The following is a 10,318-nucleotide window of genomic DNA, read 5'->3' as shown; positions in this document are numbered from 1 at the left end:
CCAGACTGTTTTTCATTTTAAATTCCCACCAGCAGTGTATGAGGGTTCCAATTTCTCCACATCCTTGCCAACATTTGTTATTAGCACATGTAATCTTTGCATCATAATGAAACTGTGAAAAACTTCATTCTTAGAATGAAAATCATGGACTGAATTATAAAGACCTGGAGTCAGACATTATGAAACTAGCTTAATCATATCATTCAGAGGTATTGCAGGAGGGCCTACTAGACGCAGAGCACTATAATAGGTGATGGCTGTTTTAGGGTATTTTTTTGTGGTTGTATTAAGTAAGTGGGGCACGTATGACTCAAATTTCCCTGGCAAGCCAGGAAGTATCTCAAGATCTCTAGGTCTGGTTCTGCAGGCAAAGCAGCATGATGGAAAACTCTGATACTTCAGATCACTCATGGTGGGAGAGACAGATAATGACAGGTTTCGGCTCCAGTGAACCTGACACATGTAAGATGCCATTGGGGAGCCAGGGCATCTGTAATTGGCCCAAATTTCTGGCTCTGCGTTCAGACCCAGCGCTTAGGTCACTAACTGGTAACCCATTGGCCAGATCTAACCCACAAAAGTGTTTTGTTTGGCCCATATATTGTTTCAAACATTTTGATTTGAATTCTTTTATGCTCTCCAATCTATTTCAGTACCCATTACTCTCTATTGTTTTATTCTTAACTTGGTTCACTCTTACATTATCTATCTGGCTCCTGGAAGTATTTGAATTTGTGATTCCTGTTTAGGATGATGCTTTGTTGTTGTTATGTGCCATGGAGTCAGACCCAACTCATAGCAACCCCTCCTTGGGTTCCCAAGGCAGTATCACTACGGAAGTAGATTGTCCCATCTTCCTTCCGAGGAGTGGCTGGTGGGTTTGAACTGCCAGCCTTCTGGTTAGCAGTCAAGTGCCTTAGGCACTATGCTACCAGAGCTCCCAGGATGATGCTTTAGTCATATGATTAAAGCTTGGGCAATTATTAAATAGAACATCTGTTATCAAAAAGCAAATAGTTCTGTAACTACACTGCATCATCAACAAGAAGCAACAATTATGCAACATGTCACATGCTGTTGTTGTTAGTTGCTGTTGAGTCAGCTACAATTCATGGTGACTTTATATACAACAGAGCAAAATGTTGCGTAGGCCAGCATCATTTTCATGATTGTTATGTTTGAGTCCACTCTTGTGACTATTGTATCAATCCATCTCATTGAGGGTTTCCCTTTTTTTTCATTGGCTCTATACTTTACCAAACATAATGTCCTTTTCCAGCAATTGGTTTTTTCTGATGATGTGTCTATATTGGACAATATTCTATTGTGATCCACAGGGTTTTCATTGGTTAATTTTTGGAAGTAGATCACCAGGCCTTTCTTCCTAGTCTGTCTTAGTCTAGAAGCTCCACTGAAACCTATCCATCATAAGTAGCCCTGCTGATATTTGAAATATCAGTAGCATAGTTCCTAGCATCATAGCAACATGCAAGCCTTCACAGTGTGACAAACTGACAGATGAGTGGTGGAACGTGTTATATACCAGTCATCATGGAGTCCATTATGACTTATGACAACTGCATGTAGGTCAGGGTAACTGTGCTCCATAGAGTTTTCAGGGGCTAATTTTTTGGAAGTAGATCATCAGGTCTTTCTTCTGAGTCACATCTCTGTGAACTCGAACCTCCAACCTTTCTGTTAGAAGCCAAGTACTTTAATGGTTTGTACCACCCAGGGATGCCACATGTTACACAGAGAACATTAAATAGATGTGATATACACCTACTAGGACCTTACAGACTAAGATAAACCATCCAGACACAGAGACACATTCATGTGGTCAACCAAACCAAATATATTGCCACTGAGTCTATTTCAACTCACAGCAACCTTATAGGACAGAATAGAACTGCCCCCATAGGGTTTCCAGGGCTATAGTTGTTACGGAAGCAGACTGCCATATCTTTCCCCCATGGAAAGTTAGTGGGGGAAACCACCAAGTTTTCAGTAGAAGCCAAGCTCTTAACCATTGTGCCCCCATGGCTCTTCATGTGATAAGCAGAGAGTGGAGTAAAGACATATAAACCCGCTTCCATCAACTCGATTCCAACTCATGGCAACCACATGTGTAGACCATGAAAATAAATATGATGGAGGTCAATACTGAACATGGTGGCTTCTACTTACACATGAATTCTGTAAATGGTTTGTTTACAAAGGACCTTCTTCCCAGATTAAACCTATTAAAATATGGTAAATACTTGCAGAATGTATCTCCCTAATCTGATTGCAAGACTGGTGAGATTCCCACCCTCTTTGGTAATGCAAACATGTTTCTTCTTTCAAGGAGTTACATTACAGCAGATGTATTCACTGAAATGATCAGCTGTGTGACTAGAAATGCCATTTGAAGTAGAGCTTATGTATCCCTAGATGCTCTTGGTGCCCTGACCAGTTCCCATCACCTGGTGGTACACCCAGCCCCAGGCTGCTGTGAGTGTTGCTTGATAATAGCTTATGGCTTCACCCTTCTCCAGAATTGCCCTTGGCCGAAGGAGCCTCCTTGCCCAGAGATGCCTGGGACATTATGCTCCCCCAAGGAGAACGGTGGTCTGTCTGCAGCTTGTCACTGTTGCTGGGTGCTTTTGAGTTGGTCCTTGAAGCATGGTGGCCTCATGCACAGTGGAACAAAACATTGTCCAGTCCTGTGCCATCTTCATGATTGGTTAGGGATTGAACCATTGCAACCTAGAGAGTTTTCATTGACTGATTTTCAGAAGTAAATTGTCAGGCCTTCCTAGTCCATTGTAGTCTGAAAGCTCCACTGAAACCTGTTCAGTGTCATAGCAACATGCATTTTTCCACTGGTAAACAGGTGGTGGCTGTGCATGAGGTGTACTGGCCAGGATCTCTTACGTGGGAGGTAAGAATCCTATCACTCTAATGAATTATTAATACAGGGAATAAAAGTCCAGCACCCTTGCCTTAAGGTGGGATCATTCTGTGGTTCCATACACACTCTAGAGCTCCTGCAGGAGCAGACAGAAACCAGACTTCACTGACCCCATACCTTTACCTGGCTTCTTCACCTGTCCTGTCTTGCTTCCCACAGTCTCTTAAAGGTTTCACTTGAAAGCACACCTTCAAGAATCACTTGTACCAAAAACACTACCTCAGGCCCTACTTTTAGGAAATCTGATGGAAGACACCTTACTTATCCTATAAAGTTATCATGATGAGATCAGATGTTTGAATGGTTGTTAAAGCATGGTCACATGACATTAGGCCCCTAATGTTTACACAATAACAGCTCTGAGCTGTGGCAGCCAAAGTGACCCTCTAATAGTGTCCTTAAGGCAGTTTGATGGTATTCATCCTTCTGTCCAGTAGAAGAGACATACCCAAATTATATTATTACTTTTTCCATCGAACCAGGGTGCTTCTTTGACCCCTTCTTTTACTGAAGTGTGGTCAGAACCTAGGACTCAAAGACACAGACAAGAGCAAAACCAAACCAAACCAGGCAAAAGCTGAGTTAGAATTTCTTGCAAATAGAAGTAACAGGGACCCAGAGGAAGATCATACTGGAGGTCACAAGCCTCTGAAAAATACATACTATTTAAAATAACTTGCGGATAATTGCAGTTAATGACTGAGATAATGTGATAAAAATCTAATAGAGGCCACAACTTAACAACTCAACAACACATCGTCCAAGTGCAAAATGGACACTGGAGGCTCAAAGAACTATTCAACAGGATCCCCGAATACTTGCTGACTCTGAATATCATTTTGGTCTTCATGGTCTTGGTCATATAAAGGATGGACTTGGGCCTTAGGAAGCCAAGAAGAGACCTGTGAGACCACTGCTGTCTGCTCTCTTTTTCTCCTCCATCATCTGTGGATTTTTTCTACCACTCTTTTGAAAAGATCTGGGTGTTTGTCCTAACTTTGCCACTGAATGCCAATACAATCTTGGGCAAACTGCTTTGCTTCATCAGCCCTCAATTTCCTTGTCTGTGACATGTGGAAGCTGGATGAGTTGGCCTGAGAGAGTTTGTAATGTGTTGGCGTCAGATTTCATCTAACTACAGGAAGCATAAAGAGAAGAACCATCAGCCCAAAGCTGATTTCTATGAGGTGGAAGTCAGACATGTCTCCACCATCCAACCTTTTTACCAATTCTGACACCAGGTATCGCCCCAATGATACTCTCTACTTCTCTGCTAGGTTCGATAATTTGCTGCAATGGCCACACAGAATCCACAGATTGTACTCATGATTATGGGGTTTATTAAGGAAGTAACAGGTTACAATTCAGGATAAGGATCCACTTGGAAGTAACAGGAACAACTCAGGAGATAAGATACAATTTGTCAATTGGGATAGCTTGTGACTAAAAGTAGCCCTCAGCTCCTACTGCCACTGTGCCCTTTCAGTTGGGTCTACTGCCCTGCCTGGGCAAGTGCTACAGCTCTTTAGTTTCTCCAATGGGTGTCCAGAGGCACCCCACCCCCAACTCCACCAGTAAGCCTTGTCCTGAAGGAGCTCAGCTATCTCATTCTGTAGGTCATCAAGCCAACTGTAGCCACCTCACTCCATGGGCCAGGAAGCCCACTGTAGCTGTCTCATGTCAGTCTCCTGGTTCCCACCACTTGTGATGGTTAAGGTTATGTATTAATTTGGCTGGGATATGATTCTCAGTGGTATAGCAGTATAACGTAGTCATTCTCCATGATGAGATCTGATATAATGTAATCATCGCCATGATGAGATCTGCTATGAGTAGCCAATCCATTTAAAGGAAGTTTTCTCGGGGATGTAGCTTGCTTCCATTGCATATGGACATTCTGGAAAAGCTCTGACTTTTTGCTGTATCTGGATCCTGCCATCTGGCTAATCATCATCTGATGTCCAGTTCTTTGGACTCGAACCAGCTGCCTGCTATATTGTTTGTCGATCTTGGGATTGTTGCCTTCACAGACTGTGAGCCATTGCCTGCCATCTCACCTGCCAATCTTGGATTAGTCAGCCTCCAAAGCCAGAAGCCTGCTGTATTGCCTGCCAATCTTGGGTTCTTCAGTTCCTGCAGCTACATGAGTCAGGAGAAGCCTCCAGCCTAACATCTGACTCACGGACTTGAGATTTGCCATCTTCTACAATCACATGAGCCATTTCCCTTAGATAAATCAACATCTCTCTGTCTGTCTCTCTCTTATATAAGCTTCACTGGTTTTGCTTCTCTAGAGCTCTGGTAGCATAGTGGCTAAGGCACTTGACTGCTAACCAGAAGGCTGGCGGTTCAAACCCACCAGCCACTCCTTGGAAGGAAGATGGGGCAATCTACTTCCGTAGTGATACTGCCTCAGAAACCCAAAGAGGGGTCGCTATGAGTCAGGTCTGACTCGATGGCAAACAACAACAACAACAGAGAACCCAGCCTAAGACACCATTCATGCCATCTTGTACTGTCTCCAGTGGTATAGCTCTGTCTTCTGAGTCTCTGTCTCCTGGGAGATTCTTAATGCAAGGACGCTAGGTCCAAAGGTTGTGCTCTACTCCAGATTCTTCCTCTTGATGATAGTGAGGTTCTCCCACCTCAACCTCTGTGGGATTGGCTCTTAAGCCTAACAGATGGTAAAACTAACCAATTCCCTTTCAGTCCAAAGGTATTTTATTTGCATAGTTGCTGTCCAATCCGTGCAAGAGTTTTACACATCTTATTGCATAGCTCCAGCCAATCATTTTGTGGGAGTTATAGGACAATGGCTAAAAGGGCCATATGAAAGCAATTCACTATACTTCAGAAGTCTTTTTGTTGACAGTCTCCATAATAATGGGATTAGCCATATTGACTTTACCCTCCATTCCTAGTCATCTCTGGGCTGCTCAAAAGGAGTTTGAGAAAAGGAGGGCGAGAGAGAGAGAGAGAAAGAGAGATGTTCAACTATAAAATTATGAAGATAAGCCATGAGCCTAGATGAGGAAATTGTAGTTAATATATCTCCAGTTCCATAATACACAGTATTCTTAATCTTAAGAACTTTGTACAACTTTTTTTCCCAGAACCTAGAAAGTTTGATGTGTGTGAGTGTATGTATTAGTTTCCCAGGGCTTCTGTAAAAAATTACCATAAACTTAATGGCTAAAGTAACAGAAATTTCTTCTTTTATAGTTCAAGAGGCCAGAAGTCCAAAATCAAACTACTGGAAGGGCTATACTCTCTCTGAGGCTCTTGGGGAGAATCCATTCTCTGCATCTTCCAGCTGCTGGTGGATGTTGACATTCTTTGGCTCCTTGTCACATCTCTCTCTGGTCCTTCATTATATTGCCTTTTGCTCTATATGTCTCTGTGTCTACTGCTCTTCTATGTTTCACATCTTCTCCTGCTGTTCTCTTATAAAGACACTTATGATTGGATTTAGGGCCCATTCAGATAATCCAAGATCATCTTCTCAGCTCAGGTTCCTTGAATTAATCACATCTAAAAAGACATTTTTTCCAAACAAGGTACAGGGATTTGATGTGGGTATATTCAGGGATTTGATGTGGGTATATTCAGGGGGAGGGGGGCACTGCTCAGTCTGTCACACTGGGTGTGTGTGTATGTGTGCACACCCACATGTAGAGCAGCATGTGTACATTTGAAGAATCTGACCAGGGTAATGCTTGTCCACTTATGCTTACACTGGACATCCATAGTTTTGATCTTTATAAGCAATCCAGAAGGTCCCTGGTATAATTTTGGTTCATAATTTTGCCAAACACAAGTTGTATCACATGTATCATGAGGCTAGTGGACTACTAGAAACATGTACTTAGTTATTGAGGAGCCTAGTCAACTACCCAGCATCCACATGTCAATGTGACTTTGCTGTTTTCTAGTCATCTGATTTGAAGTATTTTTTCACAAACAGCATGCCCATTTAAATGACACACACTACATATAATGGGCGGAAGTGACAACATTATGTAAAAATGTTCTGGCATAGAATACCCATGCAGGCACCATGTGTGTTTTGTGACATTTCCAGAAGTGAATTTCAGTTGCATTCATCCTTATTCAATAGTCTGAAAATAGTACTTTTAATCATATTTATGTAATAAAAGTACAAGCCATGGTCAAGAAGTCATGGATTAAGTTTGGTAGCACACTGGTAATTGGAAAATAAACAATTGAAACTGTATGTTTGCTGTGGGGCAGTTCACATCCAGGCCTGAGAGTGATGGAGCTCCTTGTAGCCATCTGTGCACAAATGCAGTGCGCCAGGCTCATCTTCCCAAGTGGCCTCTCCAACCTGGAGTATGCAGACCCACATTCCTCCCAGGCTGGGACCTCCACCCTGGTGAGGACTGTTTCCAAGGCAGAAAAAGTGATTTCTTCCTGCACTGGAGGAAGCAGTTTGCAGACCAGGGAAGGAATCCTGCTGTGAGAGGGGCTTCTTTAGCAGCTCAAAGGTAGGCTGGTGAGGGACTGTTGCTTAGAACCAGACCTCTGCATCATCAGGCACCTAGATAAAGACTTAACGTTAAATCTGTTGGAAGAAAAAAAATTGAAATTGAAGTCAGAAACTAAAAAAATTAGTCTAAAAAAATATATCAGCCTAGTGTATTTATTAAAATAATGTGGGGGATTTTGTGGTATGGAAAAAATACATAGTGAGTGTGTTACTTACATAAAAATATCATATTCTCATTATACTTATACATATGGAATGGCATTATATGGTATGGTAGGATTTGGAGTTTAAGGATTCAGAAAGGTCTTGGGCCTCATGAATGTGAGAACTATGGGAAGTGTTGGTGGGTTTTTTGTTTGTTTTTTACATAATATTATATTGTATTTTTGGTCAAAGTGAACACAGCAAAACAGGTTTCTATTCAACAATTTCTACACATATTTTTCAGTAATATTGGTTAGATACTTCACACTGGATAAATATTCTCATTATTTCTGTTCTGGTTGTTCCATGTGCATTAACCTAGTCTTGGAGCCCCCAAAACTTTTCATCTATGCTTCAGAGACTTTGTTGATCACTTGGTCTCATATACATGTTTTTAGAAGAGCTCAGTGCTCAAAGGTAATTTTCATTGCTTTATAGGCTAACCTGCTCTTTAGCTAAAATGAGATTTGAGGACATAGTTTTGGTTCAAGTCTTAAAAGAATATCTCAAGGCAACAGTCTCAGGGATTTCTCCTGTCTCAGGGGGTCCAGAAAATCTGGAATTTTTTAAAATTTGAAGTTCTGTTCCACATTTTTCTCCCTTTCTGTCAGGATCCACCTATTGTGGTCCCAATTAGAACGTTTGGTACTGTTGGCTGGGTACCATCTAGTTCTTCTGGCCTCAGTGTAGAGGAGGAAGTTGTGGTTCATGTAGACATTTAGTTCTATAGAATGCCTCTTTCTCTGAATCTCAGGTTTCCATCTTTCTCTTTTTCTCCTGAAGAGTAGAGACCAATAGTTGTATCTTAAATGGCTACTTGAAAACTTTTACGACCCCAGATATTATTCATCAGACTAGGATATAGAACATGAACTTTATGTACTATATTATGCCAATTGACCAAGTTGTTCCATGAGACTATGACCCTAAGTCTTCAAACCAGGAATACTGATTTTGTGAGGTGATTGGTTATGATTAAGGTGTATCAGTTTCTAAGACCCTTATTTGTTTCGTTACATACACATACACACATATATATATATATACACACACTATGGGAAATTTGCATTAGGGACAGCAATAACAGGCTTATATGAGGGTCTGAGACTGTTGATGATATTAGGAGTCAAATCAGTAATATCCCATAGCAATACTTCCCTTTTGTTGTTGTTGTTGGGTGCCATCGAGTCACCTCTGACTCATAGCGACCCTATGCACAGCAGAACAAAACACTGCCCGGTCCTGTGCCAGCTCCACAATCCTTCCTATACTTGAGCCCATCGCCACTGCCACTGTGTCAATCCATCTTGTTGAGGGCCTTCCCCTCTTTCGTCAACCCTCCACCTTACCAAGCATGACATCCTTCTCCAGTGAATGGTCCCTTCTGACAACATGATCAAAGTATGTAAGACGAAGTCTGGCCATTCTCGCTTCCAAGGAGCATTCTGGCTGCACTTCCTCCAGGACAGATTTGTTAGTTCTTTTAGCAGTCCATGGTACTTTAGGCATTCTTTGCCAGCACAATTCAAAAGCATCAATTCTTCTTTGGTCTTCCTTATTCATTGTCCAGCTCTCACATGCATATGAGGCGATTGAAAATACCATGGCTTGGGTCAGGTGCACCTAAATCCTCAAAGAGACATCTTTGCTCTTCAGCACTTGAAAGAGGTCATTTATAGCCGATTTGCCCAGTGCTATATGTCACCTGATGTCCTGACTGCTGCTACATTGGCATCAATTGTAGAACCAAGTGATGTGAAGTCTTTGACAACTTCAATCTTTTCTCCATTTTTCATGATGCTGTTTATTGGTCAGTTCTGAGGAGTTTTGTTTTCTTTATATTAAGATATAATCCATACTACAGACTGTATTCTTCAACTTTCATCAGTAAGTGCTTCAAGTCATCCTCACTTTCAGCAAGCAAAGTTGTGTCAGCTGCATATCACAGGTTGTTAATGAGTCTTCCTCCAATCTTGATGCCATGTTCTTCTTCATATAGTCCAGATTCTTGGATTACTTCCTCAGCATATAGATTGAATAAGTAGAGTGAAATGATACAACCCTGATGCACTCACTTCCTGATTTTAAACCATGCAGTGTCCACTTGTTCTGTTCAAATGACAGCCTTCTGGTCTGTGTACAGGTTCCTCACGAGTACAATCAAGTCTTCTGAAATTCCCATTCTTCTCGATGTTATCCACAATTTGTTATGATCCACACAATCAATGCTTTTGCATAGTCAATAAAACACATGTAAACATCTTTCTAGTATTCTTTGCTTTCAGCCAAGATCCATCTGACATCAGCAATGATAGCCCTCATTCCACATCCTCTTCTGAAACCAGGTTGTATTTCTGGAAGTTTTCTGTCAATATACTGCTGCAACTATTTTTTAATTATCTTCAGTAAGATTTTACTTGCATGTGATATTAATGATATTGTTCGATAACTTCCACATTCTGTGGGATCACTTTTCTTTGAAATGGGTACAAATATGGATCTCTTCCAGTCAGTTGGCCAGGTAGCTGTTTTCCAAATCTCTTGGCATAACCGAGTGAGTGCCTCTAGTGGGGCATCTGTTTGTTGAAACATCTCAATGGGTATTCAGTCAATTCCTGGAGCCTTGTTCTTCAACAATTCCTTCATTGCAGCTT

This window comes from Orycteropus afer, unplaced genomic scaffold (assembly GCF_000298275.1).
Source record: "Orycteropus afer afer isolate SDZICR_OR568_19922 unplaced genomic scaffold, OryAfe1.0 scaffold00012, whole genome shotgun sequence".
Taxonomy (NCBI): domain Eukaryota; kingdom Metazoa; phylum Chordata; class Mammalia; order Tubulidentata; family Orycteropodidae; genus Orycteropus; species Orycteropus afer.
This window is presented reverse-complemented; position numbering follows the sequence as displayed.